This window comes from Dendrobates tinctorius, unplaced genomic scaffold, assembly GCF_039654945.1.
Source record: "Dendrobates tinctorius isolate UK_male_01 unplaced genomic scaffold, ASM3965494v1 ptg000004l, whole genome shotgun sequence".
NCBI lineage: Eukaryota > Metazoa > Chordata > Amphibia > Anura > Dendrobatidae > Dendrobates > Dendrobates tinctorius.
In genome coordinates, this window is record NW_027361672.1 from 41,662,456 (window position 1) to 41,678,164 (window position 15,709).

The 15,709-nt window shown below is 46.9% G+C and overlaps 1 protein-coding gene across 1 annotated transcript in view; it reads left to right on the forward strand.

Moving 5' to 3' along the window:
• Positions 1-15,709, forward strand: part of F13A1 (coagulation factor XIII A chain) — a 309,831-nt gene that overhangs the window by 157,209 nt on the left and 136,913 nt on the right. The window lies entirely within an intron of this gene.

The following is a 15,709-nucleotide window of genomic DNA, read 5'->3' on the forward strand; positions in this document are numbered from 1 at the left end:
GCAATGGGTCAACCAGGTGACAAAGCTGAAAAAGGGTACAGTAAATAAAACTGATCATGTTGGCATAACAACTTAGTTAAATGTCTTTGATTCCTCAAAACACCAATGTATTTTTTAAGACCGGTATTGTGCAGCAGTCTTAGTGAATGGCTTGTTGGAGGAAGATGTACCACTTAATGAATTGGGTGCATCGGTTAACCAATGTCTGCCACCACCAAAGATATACTCCAGTCAGGGACTCTAGTACATTTCTGGAATGGTGTAAGTTTTCATGAATTTGATGGAAGGACATAGCCATGGTCCGTCCTGCCCATGTACCACCCATGCTACCCGCATATTGGCAAAGCTGGCTGAGACTGGTGTGTAAATGCCAAATGTTGTAATATTTTTGCATTATTTCCAAGTTACACAAAAAATATTGCAGCTTGCTAACGTGTTTTATATTAGAAATTTGGCATAAACACATTAATGAATTAGCACCATTCCCAATTGACAAGTATGTTCAGTTGTTAAAATAAGACATACTTTCTTAAAGGGTCTGTCTAGTTTACAAAATCAATTTTTAAGTACCGAATTAGTAGAGATAAGCAGCATCTGATTTGTCAGAGCCTGCACAACACCATTTTTGGATCATGACAAACAGATGCATCTCACCAGCCCTGCCTAATCAAAAGCCGAGCTGGGAACACTGGAAGGTAAGAGATTTGTAGGACTCCCATCAAGCCACCAAGATCCACTGTCCTGGATGATGGACCAGAGTCCAATGATTCGATCCACTCATCTGTACAAATTAGGCCACTGTGAATTAATAGATAATCTCTTTTTATCTTCATCAATTTTCAGACAGCAGTTAAAAGTTGTTGGCAGTGCATTATTCAGGATACTCTCCAAGTGTGTGACAACAGAGCATCTTTATTCAGGAACAATCAGGATCAATATAGATAAGCTTAGTAGATCAGGAATGCAGGAATAAATCATTTGTGTGTCTCCATCTGTGCAGCATCTACAGTAGGCTGCTTCTCTCATGCACAGACACAGGAAAACAGGAAATACACTCACATACTTTCCCTGTGTGAGCCTCTGGGACCTTTTTTTTTCTTCTAACTTTATGAACAGCATACAAATCTAGCAACTAAACACTCATAGACAGGAATGGAGTTGTTGCACTAAACATATTCCAACACCCCCACTCAACAACTACTGATCCTGTTAGTTCCATTGCAGTTCTGAAGTCCACAAACTTGGCTCTTGATAATGGCTGTCATGTCGGCGGTCTCGGCTGCACCCGCTCCCGCCCCTCCTCCAGCGGCAACCGCCGCCACCTCCTCCTACCGGCGTCCTCGTCGCGGCGCGCTCCCACGCTCTGCCTCCCCTCCTGTCACGGCACCGCGCTCCTTCCTTAGGGCGCGCGCGCGCACCAGCGTCCCCTCTTCCGCCTACGGGGGGTGGCGCTGGGGGCGGCACGTACCGCCCGCTTCCAGACCCTAGGGTATTTCTGGCGCGCTCTCTATGCAGAGGACGCCTGAGTGTTGCTGTGCGCTCGCCACGCTGCGCTTTGGCCCCCTTCCTATAGTGCCGCCTGTTTCCTGTCTGTCTTCCCCGTGGCTTCCAGCCCCCGGCTCTGCATCCTTGTTCCCAGTGTTCGTTCACCCTGCATGACCGCTCTGTTCTCCCTTCTGGTACCCCCTTGTGTGCTTCCTCCCGGTCCTCTCCCCTCTAGTACCTGCTCCCTGTCTGTCTACCCATCCAGTAGTCCTGTTAGGTCCTCTACCTTTCAGTCCGGTACTCCTGCCTACGGGCGCCTCTTGTCCTTGAGCCGCCCCTCCTGGTACCGGCTGTCGCGGTTCTGTCCTCGGTAGTCTTGCCCCAAACGATCCCTGTATAGGGGTCGGTCTTCACCTGGAGCGCTCGACCCCCGGGGCTCCAGATCCGCGACCCAGAGGGTCCACTCTCGGACGTCCTTTTCCGAAAAACGTCACAGTACACTCAGGCCATGGACCCCGCCGGTGCCACGGCTGCCACGCAGAAGGAACTGTTGTTCCTGCGTGAAAATCAGGCCCGAATCATGTCTTTTATGAAGTCCATGGACACCCGTTTGTCCGCTATGCAGACCTCTGACCCCGGGCATGCTCCCCTCCTAGCCAGCCTGCAGCAGGAGCTCGCGCAGCAGCGCGATGCCCAGTCCCACGTTTTGGGGTATATGGCGTCCATCGATGACCGACTGCTTGCCTTGCAGTCCGCTGCGGTCGTCTCTAACCCTCCCAGGGACGCCGTCTCCTCCCCGCCCCCCCGCCTGGGTAAGCCTCCCAGATATGGTGGAGATCCTAAACTTTGTCGGGGCTTTTTAAACCAGTGCAGACTGCACTTCGAGCTGTTGCCCCAACAATATCCCACGGATCGCGCCAAGGTGGCGTTCATAGTATCCCACCTCGAGGGAGAAGCCCTGTCCTGGGTGAACCCTCTATGGGAGAGGGATGATCCCGTCGTAGCGAATATCCAGAACTTCCTGGAAACATTTCGTAGGGTGTTTGACGAACCCGGCCGCTTGGCTTCTATCACAGAAGCTCTCTTTAATCTCCGCCAAGGGTCGCTTACTGTGGGGCAGTACGCCATCCGTTTTCGGACGTTGTCGTCTGAACTCGGATGGAATAATGAGGCACTTGTGGGTGCCTTCTGGAGAGGCCTTTCCAGCAAGATTAAAGACGAGCTAGCCGGTCGGGATACCCCCACCTCTCTGGAGGACCTTATAGCCCTGGCTACGCGCATAGACCTCCGTTTCTTGGAGCGCTCGCGGGAATCGGTTAGAGAACGCAGACCCTTCAGGCTATATCAAGCGCCCATTCCACGCTCTGCTGCTCCCTCTACTAGCAGCGTCCCCGAGCCCATGCAGGTAGATCGGGTCAGGTTGACTGAGCAGCGTCGCAGAGAGAGGATGACTAACGGGCTCTGCCTGTACTGTGGTGGGGCTAATCACTTCATCCGCACTTGTCCTGAGAGGCCGGGAAATACCTCCACCTAGGTCAGGTAAGAGAGGTCTCCCTAGGTGATCATAATTCCTCTCTGCCTCTTACCCTTTCAGCCTTAATTGTTTCAGGACGGGAGCTCAGATCTGTGGAGGCGTATGTGGACTCGGGTGCGGCTGGCAATTTCATCCGGCAGCAAGAGGTGGACCAACTTCAGATTCCGGTGGTTATCCTAAAAGACCCACGGGCTATCACCTCCGTCGATGGAACACCCCTTCCCGGGCTCGTTACCAGGATCACGACCGAAGTGGACTTACAAATTGGAGCGCTTCATTTTGAAAAGATAGCCTTCTATGTGCTGCCTAAATTGTCTCACGCTGTCCTCCTCGGATTACCCTGGCTTCGGCTGCACGAGCCAGTTGTCGACTGGCGCTCAGGGGAGATCCTCCCCTGGGGTCAATCCTGCCACACTCGTTGTTTGCAATCCGTCCTCCATCCTCGTCTCCTGCCTACGCCGACCAATCTCACGGGTCTCCCCGCACCGTACTACGCGTACGCCGACGTTTTCAGTAAAAAAGAAGCGGAGTCTCTGCCTCCGCATCGGGCCTATGACTGCCCTATCAACTTGCTTCCTGGAGCCACTCCGCCCAGGGGGAGGACGTATCCCCTATCTCCAGCAGAGACCTCGGCCATGACTGAATAAATCATAGAATCATAGAATCATAGAATGGTAGAGTTGGAAGGGACCTCCTGGGCCATCTGGTCCAACCCCCTGCTCAAAGCAGGATTTGCTAAATCATCCCAGTTAGATGTCTGTCCAGCCTCTGTTTGAAGACTTCCATTGAAGGGGAACTCACCACTTCTCGTGGCAGCCTGTTCCACTCATTGATCACTCTAACTGTCAAAAAGTTTTTTCTAATATCTAATCTGTGTCTCCTCCCATTCAGCTTCATCCCATTGCTTCTAGTCTTTCCTTGTGCAAATGAGAATAAAGTTGATCCTTCTACAATGTGACAGCCCTTTAGATATTTGTAGACAGCTATTAAGTCTCCTCTCAGTCTTCTCTTTTGCAAACTAAACATTCCCAAATCCTGCAACCTTTCCTCATAAGACAGGGTTTGCAGACCGGTCACCATTCTGGTCGCTCTTTTCTGAACTTGCTCCAGTTTGTTGATGTCTTTTTTAAAATGTGGTGCCCAAAATTGGACACAATATTCCAGATGAGGTCTGACCAAAGAGGAGTAGAGGGAAATAATTACTTCACGTGATCTAGACTGTATGCTTCTGTTAATACATCCTAGAATTGCATTTGCCTTTTTTGCTGCTGCATCACACTGTTGACTCATATTCAGTCTGTGATCTATTAGTATACCCAAGTCTTTTTCACATGTGCTGTCACTTAGCCCTATTCCTCCCATTCTATATATGCTTTTTTCATTTTTATTGCCCAGATGTAGTACTTTGCATTTCTCCCTGTTAAAAACCATTCTGTTAGTTGCTGCCCACTTCTCCAGTTTATTTAAATCTTTATGAATCCTCTCTCTCTCTTCTCTAGTATTAGCTATCCCTCCTAGCTTTGTGTCATCAGCAAATTTAATCAGTTTACCCTCAATTCCTTCATCTAAATCGTTGATAAAGATGTTGAACAATACAGGGCCCAGGACAGAGCCCTGTGGTACCCCACTTGAGACATTCTTCCAACTGGATGTGCAGCCATTTACGACCACTCTTTGGGTCCGATCACTAAGCCAGTTATGAATCCACCTAACAGTTGCCTTGTCCATTCCATACTTAGTCATTTTTTCAATAAGGATTGTATGAGAGACTTTGTCAAATGCTTTGCTGAAGTCAAGATATACTATATCTACAGCATTTCCTTGATCCACCCAATCAGTAATACCGTCATAGAAGGAAATTAAATTAGTCTGACATGACTTATTAGTTACAAACCCATGCTGACTCTGTTTAATCACTTCATTCTTATCCAGGTATTGACATACATGTTGTTTAATAATTTGTTCAAAGATCTTTCCTGGTATAGAAGTCAGACTCACCGGCCTATAGTTGCCTGGGTCCACCTTCTTCCCCTTTTTGAAGATAGAAACAACATTTGCTCTTCTCCAGTCTTCTGGCACTTCTCCTGTTCTCCAAGAATTTTCAAAGATTATGGAGAGGGGTTCAAAAATTTCTTCTGCTATCTCCTTCAGTACTCTGGGGTGTAATTCATCTGGACCTGGAGACTTGAATTCATTTAGGTTAGCTAAGTGTTTCCTCACTATCTTTCTGTTTATAGATATCCTGGATTCTTCTATTCCCTTAATAGGACAGTGAATAACAGTTGATGTTACATTTCCTTTCTGAGAGAAAACAGATGCAAAATAGGAATTTAAAAGTTCAGCCTTCTCAACATCCTGTCTTACCATTTCATCATTTTCATCCTGTAAAAATCCTATAGCATCTTTGACTTTTCTTTTACTTTTGACATATCCCCAAAATCCTTTATTATTGCTTTTGACATCTCTTGCAAGCCTCAATTCATTTTCAGCTTTAGATAATCTGATTTGTGCCCTGCAGGTTCTGCAGACAGCATTATATTCTTCTTTAGATATGCCTCCCTCTTTCCATTTTATAAACATTTTTTTCTTCCTTTTTAGCATGTGCTTAAGTTCTGTGTTCATCCATCCTGGTTTCCTTAAATGCTTCCTATTCTTCCCTCTTTTCGGAATTGTTAACAACTGTGCTTTGAGAATTTCATTTTTCAAGATTTCCCATCCTTCCTGGACATTTTTGTCTTTAAGGATATCCAGCCATTGGATCCCTCCAATTCTCTTTCTGAATCCCTTAAAATCTGCCTTTCTGAAATCTAACCTTGACGTCTGAGTCTTCACAGGTCTTCCGCCTCTAGTTATCCAAAATTCTAAAATAGCATGGTCGCTACCTCCTAGGGTCCCAGCCACTTTTACCTCCTCAACCATTTCCTCCCTGTTTATAAGGATTAGATCCAAGGTAGCAGTTCCCCTTGTTTTCTCCTTTACCTTTTGGAAGATAAAGTTGTCAGCAAGAGAGGATAAGAATTTCCTTGACCTGTTAGTTTTGCCTGAGAGAGATTCCCAACAAATGTCTGGATAGTTGAAATCTCCCATGACAACTATGTCATATTTTTTGGAGAACTTGGCCATTTGATGCATAAAGAGTTCATCCATATCTTCAGCTTGCACAGGCGGCCTGTAGTAAATGCCTACAATGGTGTCCTTTCCATTGTTCTGTCCTTGTATTCTTACCCAAACAGTTTCCACAGAACTCCCAGTCTCTGAAGCTTCAATCTCTGTGCAGATATACGCATTTCTAACATACAATGCGACACCCCCTCCTCGTTTATCAAGTCTGTTTCTTGCAAATAAGTTGTATCCTTCTAGTCTTGTATTCCAATCATGTGTATTGTCCCACCAAGTTTCAGTGATTCCAATGACATCATATTTCTTTTCCTGTGTTAGTAGTTCCAATTCTCCTTGTTTGTTGCCCATGCTTTGTGCATTAGTATAGAAACATTTTAGTTTGTGATTGGTTTCTCTTTCTCCAATATTTTTATTAATTAGATTCTTTCGTCTTTGTTCTTCCTTTCCACTTCTAATAGCAGAGTTCTCAATAGCATTTGTCAGGTGTATGGCTTTTTCTGGTCTTTTGCTTCCCTTCCCATGTTGTTCTAGTTTAAAGCTCTCCTTACAAGTGTAGCAAGGCGACTTCCAAATACCTGCTTTCCAGTCTTCGTAAGGTGCACCCCATCTCTAGCAAGTAGTCCATCGTATAAGTAGTTCACTCCGTGATCCAGAAATCCAAATCGTTGCTGACGGCACCATCGACGTAGCCAGTTGTTCACATCCGGGAGAACTTGGCGAAGGGGTTCATCCGAAAGTCCTCGTCCCCAGCTGGTGCAGGCTTTTTCTTTGTTCGGAAGAAAGACGGATCTCTTAGACCATGTATCAACTACCGGGGCCTGAACAATATTACAGTTAAGAATCGATACCCACTTCCACTTATCCCAGAACTCTTCGACCGGCTGAGAGGGGCTCGAATCTTCACGAAGCTGGACCTGCGGGGAGCCTACAATTTGATCCGGATTCGCGCAGGCGACGAATGGAAGACGGCCTTCAATACCCGTGATGGTCATTATGAGTATTTAGTCATGCCGTTTGGTCTCTGCAATGCTCCAGCTGTCTTCCTGGAGATCGTTAACGAGGTGTTTCCGGACCTTCTGTACACTTGCGTAATAGTGTATTTAGACGATATCCTCATCTTCTCGCCTGACCTTTCCTCCCATCGGAGAAGCGTACGCATGGTCCTGCACCGTCTCCGGGAGAATCACCTCTACGCCAAGATTGAGAAGTGTCTCTTCGAGCAGACCTCGTTACCCTTCTTGGGTCATGTCATCACAGATTCCGGTCTGAAGATGGATCCCGAGAAACTCTCGGCGGTACTCAAGTGGCCCCGTCCTGTCGGAATCAAAGCCATCCAGCGTTTCCTCGGATTCGCGAATTATTACCGACAGTTCGTGCCGCATTTTTCCTTGTTGACCAAACCTATCTCGGCCTTGACTCGCAAAGGAACTAAGCCTGATCACTGGCCCTCCGAGGCGGAAGATGCCTTTCTGGCGCTGAAACGCTCCTTTGCAGCAGCACCGGTCCTACATCGGCCGGTGGCCAGTAGGCCTTTTGTTCTTGAAGTGGACGCCTCTTCCACCGGAGCTGGGGCGGTCCTCTCCCAGCGAGTTCCCCCTGGACGTCTGGTTCCCTGCGGGTTCTTTTCCAAGTCCTTTTCCCCAGCAGAGTGCAAATACTCCATCGGAGATCGGGAGTTGCTGGCCATCAAGATGGCTCTGGAAGAGTGGCGGTACCTGCTCGAGGGGGCTGTGCACCCCTTTACCATCTTCACGGACCACAAGAATTTGGCCTATCTGCAGTCCGCCCAAAGGCTCAATTCCAGACAAGCCAGATGGGCCTTGTATTTTTCTCGATTCGACTTCCAGCTTCACTTCCGGCCCGGTAATAAGAACACCAAAGCAGATGCACTTTCCAGATCTCTACAGTCGCCAGAAGAGGACGAGAACCCCTCGTATATTATCGAGCCTGCCAAAGTGATCACCGTGGCCCCGATGAACTTTTCTACTCCTCCACCAGGCAAGACCTTCGTGCCTCAAAATAAACGTCTGGAGGTGTTGCGCTGGGGGCACTCCTCCAAGGTTGCGGGGCACGTGGGGTCCAAGAAGACTCTATCGCTACTCTCACGTTATTACTGGTGGGTCACCCTTCGCCAAGACGTGGCAGATTTTGTTGCCTCTTGCCCAACCTGTGCGCAGAACAAGGTTCCAAGAACTCTGCCCTCCGGTCTTCTCCATCCGTTGCCGGTGCCGAAGGCCCCTTGGCAGCAAATTACCATCGACTTTATAACCGATTTGCCCTGCTCAGCTGGTTGCACCACCATCTTAGTCGTGGTGGACCGCTTCTCTAAGATGGCTCATTTTATCCCCCTGGCCGGGCTGCCCTCTGCTCCGAAGTTGGCCGAGATCTTCATCCATCAGATCTTCAGGTTGCATGGTCTTCCCCTACGGATTGTGTCTGATCGAGGGGTCCAGTTTACTTCTCGCTTCTGGAGGGCTCTATGTCAGCTTATGGGTACGTCCCTCGACTTCTCCTCCGCCTATCACCCGCAGACCAATGGGCAGGTAGAACGGGTTAACCAGGACCTAACAACTTACCTGCGCCACTTCTCCAATGCCCACCAGGATAACTGGGTCTCTCTTCTACCCTGGGCGGAATTCGCCCATAATAACCACCCCAGTGAGTCGACCACCAAAACTCCGTTCTTTGTGGTTTCTGGTCGCAATCCTGGTGTTCCACTACCCTTTGTCGCCTCTTCAGGAGTTCCCGCAGCTGATGCCCTCGCCACTGAATTTTCGAATATTTGGAAGGAGACCAGAGAGGCTCTTGTGAAGACCAGTGCCCGAATCAAAAGACATGCAGACAAGAGACGGAGGGACCTTCCCCATACCACCCTGGTGATAAGGTCTGGCTCTCAACCAAGCACATCCGCTTGAAAGTTCCTTCCTATAAGCTGTGTCCTCGTTACATCGGTCCCTTCGAAGTACTAGAACGCATCAATGAAGTGTCTTACAAACTGAGGTTGCCGGCTTCACTCCGAGTCCCTAACGCCTTTCACGTCTCGCTCTTGAAACCTGTAGTTTTGAATCGGTTCCAACCGACCTTCATTGCCCCTCCTTTACCTATTGGGTCGGATGACATCTTTGAAGTAAAGGATATTTTAGCCATGAAGAGAGTCAGGGGGAGGACTTTCTTTCTCATTGAGTGGAAGGGATTTGGTCCTGAGGAGAGGTCTTGGGAGCCTCAAAAGAATATCAACGCTCCTCTAATACTAAAGAAGTTTCTGGCCAATCTCAGAAAGGGGGGATGTAAAGAGGGGGGTACTGTCATGTCGGCGGTCTCGGCTGCACCCGCTCCCGCCCCTCCTCCAGCGGCAACCGCCGCCACCTCCTCCTACCGGCGTCCTCGTCGCGGCGCGCTCCCACGCTCTGCCTCCCCTCCTGTCACGGCACCGCGCTCCTTCCTTAGGGCGCGCGCGCGCACCAGCGTCCCCTCTTCCGCCTACGGGGGGTGGCGCCGGGGGCGGCACGTACCGCCCGCTTCCGGACCCTAGGGTATTTCTGGTGCGCTCTCTATGCAGAGGACGCCTGAGTGTTGCTGTGCGCTCGCCACGCTGCGCTTTGGCCCCCTTCCTATAGTGCCGCCTGTTTCCTGTCTGTCTTCCCCGTGGCTTCCAGCCCCCGGCTCTGCATCCTTGTTCCCAGTGTTCGTTCACCCTGCATGACCGCTCTGTTCTCCCTTCTGGTACCCCCTTGTGTGCTTCCTCCCGGTCCTCTCCCCTCTAGTACCTGCTCCCTGTCTGTCTACCCATCCAGTAGTCCTGTTAGGTCCTCTACCTCTCAGTCCAGTACTCCTGCCTACGGGTGCCTCTTGTCCTTGAGCCGCCCCTCCTGGTACCGGCTGTCGCGGTTCTGTCCTCGGTAGTCTTGCCCCAAACGATCCCTGTATAGGGGTCGGTCTTCACCTGGAGCGCTCGACCCCCGGGGCTCCAGATCCGTGACCCAGAGGGTCCACTCTCGGACGTCCTTTTCTGAAAAACGTCACAGTGGCTTTGTCATACCATCGACTATCATCTTGTCAGACTTGCAATAAACAAACTCGAGTACACCACGTTCCACTAAGTCACATACAGTAAGTGGTGATGTTTTACATCAATGTGCTTAGTCTTTGCACTAATCTTCTCACTGCTGGCAAGTTTAATGCATCGTTGGTTATAATCATAGATAACTGTTGGTTGAGCAAATGGCAAGCCGATATCTTCCAAAAGTTGTTTCAACCAAATTACTTCTTGACTTGCACAAGCAGCAGGCATATATTCTGCTTCTGTAGAAGATAATGCGACTGACACTTGTTTTCTGCTTGACCAAGAAATTGAATTTTCTTCTAACTTGAACAAGTAACCACTTGTTGATTTCTGATCATTTGAATCTCCAGCCCAATGCATCCACATAACCTCTGAAAGTGAGACCTCCTGATTCAGATATCTTAAGATTTAGCCTTTGAGTTTCTTTAAGATACTGAAGATTTCTCTTAATTGCATTCCAGTCTCTTTAGCATGGCTTGCTTACACGTCGGCAGATAATTCCGACTGTTGCTGTGATATCTTGATGAGTTGTGGTTGCTATGTTCCCCCACTGCATGTATGTGACTCTCATTGCTAGGTAGCAGATTATCTTCTCCTTCCAACTTTAAGTATGATGGATCCATTGGTGTTGACGCACCTTTGGCTTCTGACATTCCAAACTGGTTTAGGATTAGTGATGAGCGAGTATACTCATTGCTCTGGTTTTCCTGAGCATGCTCGGGTGTCCTCCGAGTATTTTGGTGTGCTCAGAGATTTAGTTTTCGTCGTCTCAGCTGCATGATTTGTGACTGCTAGACAGCTTGAATACATGTGTGGAATGCCTGTTTGTTAGGGAATTCCCACATGTATTCAGCCTGTCTACAGTACAAGTCGCAAATCATGCAGCTGAGACAACGAAAGCAAAATCTCCGAGCACGCCAAAATACTTGGAGATCACCCGAGCATGCTCGGGAAAACCCAAGCAACGATGCTACTCGCTCATCACTATTTAAGATGTGTTCTGACCATATAAGAAAGGTGTCTAGCTGAGATACATTTGTTTAGCCTTTCTGATTTCCTGACTGGAGGTTGACTTGGTTCTTCTGTGTCTTCCTTGGTGACTTCAGAGCTTATCCACACTTTAGTGTTTTCCTTTTTGGTGTCAGGGTTTGGTGATTGAGATTCTTGTTCTTGCTTCTTAGGTTGAATAACTGGTGTAACTTCATGGAATTTGAGTGATACAGAGTTTTCATCAATCACTACATCTCTGCTAGTTGTTACTGTGTTGGTCTTTAGGTGCAGGATTTTGTATCCCTTTCGAGTTTCGCTATAGCCCACCTGGACTCCTTGCTTTGCGTGTGATTCTGTCATGTCGGACGCTATTCACACCACAGCGTCCGGCAGGCAGAGGTAGTTCCACCTCTGTCCACTATAGCCTCAGTGGCGCCTGCTTGATTTTCTCAGGCTATCTGGGGTTAATCTAGCTGGAGATCAGCTTGGATGTTTGGTCACGCCCATGGTCTTTAAATAGTCATGCTGGCCTATGGGCGTCTCCGATTATAGCTTGTGTTTTCTACCAAGTGGTTCCGGTCTGGAGTGGAGGTGTTGGAGAGAGAGAGATTCATATCTGGTGGCGTATGATCCGTGGTTACCCTTTCGCCTTCCCATATCTGTGCTTTGTTTTGCCCTGTTCACATTACTGTATAGTCCTGTGTGTATGCGGCGCGGTGCAGTTTAAGTTCTCCCTGTCTGTCATTACTGTGTGGGGCTTTGGTGGTTTGTCTCCTCACTGGGTGGAGGGTGGAGGGTTAAGCTTAGGGCTGAGCAGGAGATAAGGAAAGGGTGGAGGCTCAGGCATTTGCACCATCAGCAAAAACCCTGGGTTGAGGGTCAGACAGGGTTTCCCCTAGTTAAAGGGACACCACAGGGGCCCCGGGTATTTCAGCCTTAGTTGACCTAAGCCCCGCGTGACAGATTCCCACTTGGAACGTTTTTCTTTGGGAACATACATAAACTGTTTGCTTCCAAATATCCTGAGGTGCTTCAGGTTAGGCTTCTCGCAGTTGCATAGCTCATATGGAGTTTTATTTGTGGCTTTACCTGGCACTCTGTTTTGAAAATAGCAAGCTGTCATGATGGCTTCTCCCCAATACGTTGTAGGTATATTCACATCAAACAACATACTTCCACTTTCACAGAGAGTACGGTTCTTTCTCTCTTTTGTTCTGGGTTGTATGAAATGATAGTCTGGAACGCGATTCCATCCTTTTTCAAAATGGTTTTCATCTTACCACTCGTATATTCGGTTCCATTATCTGCCCGCAGGACTTTTGGCATTCTTCCAAATTTGTTAAACACTACAGCAAGATATTCTTTAAGTTTCTGTGGAACTTCATCCGTACTGTGAAGCAGGTAGGCGACTGTATATCTGGAGTAGTCATCATTAAATGTGAGAAAATATCTCTTCTTGCTAGGAGTTTGAACACTCATTGGACCACATACATCTGTATGTATCAGATCCAGTGACTGTGCAGATTTTTTGGTGCTTATTTTAGGAAGGGATTTTCTGGACATTTTCCCTTTAAGACAGCTAATGTACTTCATAATTTGACTACGCTGGTTGATTTCAATACCATTTGTAAGTTGAGCTAGCTTCTTTACTGCTTCTGGGTCTCTGTGCCCAAGACGTCTGTGCCATACATGGATACAGTTCTTATGCAGATCTTGTCTAGCACTGTATACTCTTTCTTTGCATTTTAGCTGATAAAGTTCATCTTGGATTTTTCCTTCTGCAAGAGTGTGACCCTTCTTTGAGATGATGCAGCTGTTATCTTTAAAAGTAACTACATCCCCCTTTTGCATGAGCTTCTTTACTGACAGAAGATTGCTTTCATGGCTGGTAACATAGAGAACATCTTTTATTGGGATCTTTTTGCTTTTTGCTGAGGAAACTGGACAGTAGAGGTAGCCGTATCCTACTCCTTCTGAAGTTATATAGTAACCATTAGCTAAGATGACCTTTTCTGACTTGCTTTTATTAAGGTCACTGAAGAAATCATTGTTGTTTGTCACATGGCTGCTTGCACCAAAATCTATACACCATATATGCTTTGCAGATGGGCCTGGACTGGCAATAAATGCAGCTTCAACAAATGCAGAATCTTCCTTTACAACTGTCTTAACCCATTGATTACTGTTCTGCTTTTTAAGCTTACTCATTCTTGCTTTCCAAATTCCGCAGTCTGTTTTAAGGTGGCCAAGCTTTTTACAGACAAAACATATTTAGGGAAATCCTGTGTCTTTAATGCTGTTTCTGATCTCGATTCATTACTGCTGCTTAAATGCTGCATTTTTCTCTTGAATTTGTCCACAAGTTTGCCTTTAACATACTCTAGTGTCAACTCATCATCTGACCATGCATCTAGTGCAGTCACGAGTGTGTTGTAACTTTCTGGAAGACCACTTAATAGATGTGCAGCAACATGAAAATCTTTAATTCCTTCTCCAATACTCCTGAGACGCTCCACAATCGCTAGGGTGTTTCTTATATAGTCCTGCATATTCTGTTCATCACTTAGCTTAGACTGATACAGCTTTCTCATGAGATAAAGCTTATTGCTGAGATTTGATCTTTCATGCACTTTCTGTAACTCATCCCACATCTCCTTTGCAATTGCACACCTGCATATAGGCAGAATCTGATTATCATCTACACTGAGGGAGATCATGCTTTGTGCTTTCTGTTCCTTCTCTAGTCAATCATCTGGTAATGATAAGGCACTTGTTCCTGAGTATATTTCCACATACCTTCTCTTATGAGCAACATCTTCACCTTGAGTTTTCAGGACTGGTAGTTCTGGTTAGTGAGGCTTGGCACTGAGAACTTGACAGGATTGCTGCTAGTGGACATCTTCTCTGTTGCTCTGTGCTTTTGCTTTGGGTTTCTGTTGCTGTGTTACTCTGGAGTTCTGTATCACTCTGGGCCCATAACCTGTTGGCAGCGGATTATTCAGGATACTCTCAAAGCGTGTGACAACAGAGCTTCTTTATTCAGGAACAAACAGGAACAATATATGATAAGCTTAATAGGTCAGGAATAAATCATTTGTGTGCTCCTATCTGTGCATCATCTACAGCAGACTGCTTCTCCCATGCACAGACACAGGAAAACAGGAAATACACTCACATGCTTTCCCTGTGTGAACCTCTGGGAGCTTTTTCTTTTTGTTGTTCTAACTTTATGAACAGCATACAAATCTAGCAATTAAACACTCATAGGCAGGAAGAGTTGTTGCAACAAACATATTCCAACAAAAGCCCATTTTCTGTGTATGGAGAACCAAGTAGGTCCATGCACAAAATGAACATTACATGTTTTTAATTGAGAACTGTAATACTGAATTTCTCCTGTGGGAGGTACTGCAAAGTAATCTAAGGTGTTATGATTAGGTAGCTGAGGAGGATAGCAGGGGAATAGACTAGGCAACCAGATAACCAGAGAGGTTGGTAGCTTAGCGGACTGCAGACCTCTAAACTGACAACACAACTAGAATTATCCGTGGGCCATACCTACGATGCCCTAGATGCCTTGGCACAGCCACAGAATTAACTAAGCCTAAAGAGAGAAATGGGAAGGCTAAACTGCCCCGGAGTAGAACCCCAAAGGAAAAGATAGCCCCCTAACATATATTGCCGGTGAGACAAGATGAAGCACAAAACACAGGCAGAAAATAGAGTAAGCAAATGATGGGGCCTAAACTGTCTAGATAGAACAAGACAGGAAAGGATACTGTCTGCAATCACGCAAAAAACCCTAAGAAAAATCCAACACGTCTGATATGCAAAAATACTGAGGCCACATGACCTCTTCCCCACTAAATCAGAACTCTGGTGTGAACTGGACGCAAAGCAAAGAGACTAATATAACAGGGGATTAGAGATACTAAAAAGACTGATATACGCTGTGGCATATGGAACAGAGTCCAGCACAGGTCCCAGCAGGGAACCAGGCTGAAATCACACCAGCTAAGCAAAAATCAGAGAAAAGCAAAAATGGGTCCAATGCAAAAAAATTCAAGAAGACAAATAACTTATCTGAAAGATGCTGTACGGAGCAGGAGACAAGCAGACTTCAAAACGTGCTCAGGAAGCAAACCAAATCACCGGCAACAACTGAGGGAAGGGTGCTCACTTAAATCTCTCCAGTCTGTAACACCTGACCTCCAATCATCCTCCTCAGGTGATTGACTTCTGTCAGCCAGACCAGCTCCATTACCAGCAGCAACCACCAGAGGGAGCCCAAACTCAGAGGCCAGGTCAAAAGTGTTCACAACACTTAGGCTTGATACTACAGTATATTTCCTTGTAAATTACAGCAGACTGCTAGAGCTTCAGATAGCAATCCCTCTAATCAGTTCAGCTTTGGGAACCTTTTTAATAAAATTCCTGTCAAAAAAAGACAACCCCTTTCCTGTGAAATTATAAACATAGACTGCCATAATTATAAATAGCTTGAATCTCTTAAGCAT